The 2,564-nt window shown below is 52.6% G+C and overlaps 1 non-coding gene across 1 annotated transcript; it reads left to right on the forward strand.

The window, feature by feature from the left end:
* Positions 1-1,791: 1,791 nt before the first annotated feature.
* Positions 1,792-1,865, forward strand: TRNAG-CCC (transfer RNA glycine (anticodon CCC)). Its single transcript has one exon. It is a non-coding gene; the product is annotated as a tRNA-Gly (tRNA).
* Positions 1,866-2,564: the final 699 nt, after the last annotated feature.

Consider the following 2,564-nt stretch of genomic DNA (forward strand, 5'->3'; position numbering starts at 1 on the left):
CTCATAATCCTAGGAAAAGTGCACACGTGGAATTCTAGGATATGGGGCTGTTTCCACTCACAGCTCAGGACAAGAGGTGAAAAATGACTCATCCAACCAGATCACAAGTGGATCTGACTGCCAGCAAGTCCTGGAGCAGGGAGGTGGGATCTCTTCCAGGACAAATGTCACACTATAGAGCCCTGGAGATGCGATGGGGCTGGGATAGGGTTAAGAGAGCCAGATGCAGCCCCATGTTTTCAGCACCTGCAAGAAATCATGGATGGAGTGTGGCCCCAGTGGGCCGAGGAGGAGATTGAGGCAAATCTGGGTGTCGAGATAAAGGCAGTTCGCGCTTACGCTGCACCTACTGTGAGCTGAGCCCTGTCTCATTACATATATTAGCTCACTCTTGGCTATGATTCTAGAAGCAGGTATGATCATTATCGTCTTTACAGAGGCTGGGCCTTGAGCTCAGACAATCCGGCTCCTGATTCTGGAATCTCCACTGTTCTTCCTTAAGCTGCCTCTCAGGACAGAATTAGTGTGAGCTGAGTGTTGGGCTCTGGCTCAGGGAATGTGTACCTCTCAGGGACGAGGCCTAGCCTGCTCCCAGCGGGGGCCAGTCTGCCCCCCTCACCGAAGAGTCTCAGGTCTTCAATCAAGGCAGGCAGTGTCGCGATCTGTCGCTGGCACCACAAGCAGAATCACTCCTGGCACACGTCCTCCTGGTCTGGCCGGTTTTCAAGGGACAGGAGGCTTCGTGAGCTTGTCTGAAACTGTGTCGAGAACGTGGTGAACCCACTCGGCCTGATGGGTGAGGGAATCAGGAGCAGGGGGCCAGTGGCTTTTCCTTCTTTGCCGAAGCCTGTGGGCACTTGAAACCAGCCCCAAAGCTCAGGCCTGACTTCATGCCTTCCTGGTCCTGGGGAACAGAGCTTACGGATTCCGGAGAGCACATCTCATTTCGTTTGGATTCCAACACTGAAGTAGCTCCCTCTGCCCATTGAGACAAAGCCCCTTCCTTTTGCTTCTCCAGAAAACCCCGGAGTAACAGCTGTTGTAGATTACTAAGCTGAATCAGCCTGGAAGCTGCTGGTGTGGCCCCACTCACTAGGGGTGTTCAGACAAGGAGACTGCCTGAGCTGGAGCTTCTGGGAGGACTCTGAGCGGTGGCAGGTCTACCTCTGCTTCGTGTTCACTGACTCCTGGGGGAAAACTGACTAGTCACAACCATCCCATGCCAGTTGTCAAGACAGGCCTCAGCAAGCAGGCAGCATGGTGGGAGGCGTCCTGAGTCAGCTGGGAGGGGAAAGCTACCTGAGGGCTGACCTAAGTCAGCGTGTGTCATGCCCTTTCTGGCCTCTGGCATCCTCTGCTTCTTCCTAACGCCTTTTCTCCACCAGGTGCCCTGCGTGGTGTGGACAGCAAGCAGGACGGGAGGACGAGAGCCCCCGCAGAGCGGGCAGCGGTCCCTTCCTCCCACCACACCCACTGGCTTACATGTCCAGACGCAGGTGACTGCCCCTCCCGGGGGGACGCCACCAGCTCTTTTGTAACGTTTTAAAGCAGCCGTGGAAGTGCCAGATGACAACATTTCCCTTGGAGATTGAGAAATTGTGATTTGGGTGATGGCAGGATTCTGAGACTTGGGACAGGTTGGCTTCCCAGGGGCAGAGAGGGTGAGGTCAACCAGGCCCGCTTCCCAGGTTAGCCAGAGGACCTCGACCCTCTTGTTTTCTATACTGGGGTTGGGTAAAGATTTCATCTGAAAGAGTTCCTTTTCTTCAAAAATGTTGACAGCAGGGGACTTCCTGGGTTGGTCCAGTGGCTAGGACTCTGCACTCCCAATGGAGAGGGCCCAGGTTCGATCCCTGGTCAGGGACCTAGAGTCACACATGCCACAGCTAAGAGTTCACACGTTGCAACTAAAGTTCCTGTGTGCCACAGCGAAGATCGAAGATTTCAAGCATTGCAATTAAGACCAAGCACAGCCAAATAAATCAGTATTTTTAAATGTTGATAGTGGGACTTCTCTGGTGGTCCAGTGGCTAAGACTCTGGGCTTCCACTGTAGGAGACACAGGTTCAATCCGTGGTCAGGGAACTAAGATGCTGCACGCCATGCACGCCATGAGATATGGCCAAAGCAGAAAATAAATAAATAAGACTTTATGAATGTTGGCAGAGCCCTGATGTACATTATCCTCACCCTATTCCTTAGTAGCTGTGAAGAGTTTTGAAAAAGGAAAAAGCAAAGAGGGAGAGATACTCAGTCCCTGGGTGTGAGGAAAGTTGACAAAATCATCTGGGCCACAGCAGGGCACCTGTGAAGGAGTCTCTACACCTCCCTCTAAAAGACACGGATCCTGGCCTAACAGGCTCCTCAAACTCTCTTTTTTGAGGCATATTTATTATTTTAGTTGCTCTTTGTGACCCCATGGACTGTAGCCTCCGTCCATGGAATTCTCTAGACAAGAATATTGGAGTGGGTTGCCATTCCCTCCTCCAGGGGATCTTCCCAACCCAGGGATGAAGCCCAGGTCTCCAGCATTGTGGGCAGATTTTTAGCATCTGAGCCATCTC

The sequence above is a fragment of the Bos mutus genome, chromosome 16 (assembly GCF_027580195.1).
Source record: "Bos mutus isolate GX-2022 chromosome 16, NWIPB_WYAK_1.1, whole genome shotgun sequence".
In the NCBI taxonomy this organism is placed as follows: domain Eukaryota; kingdom Metazoa; phylum Chordata; class Mammalia; order Artiodactyla; family Bovidae; genus Bos; species Bos mutus.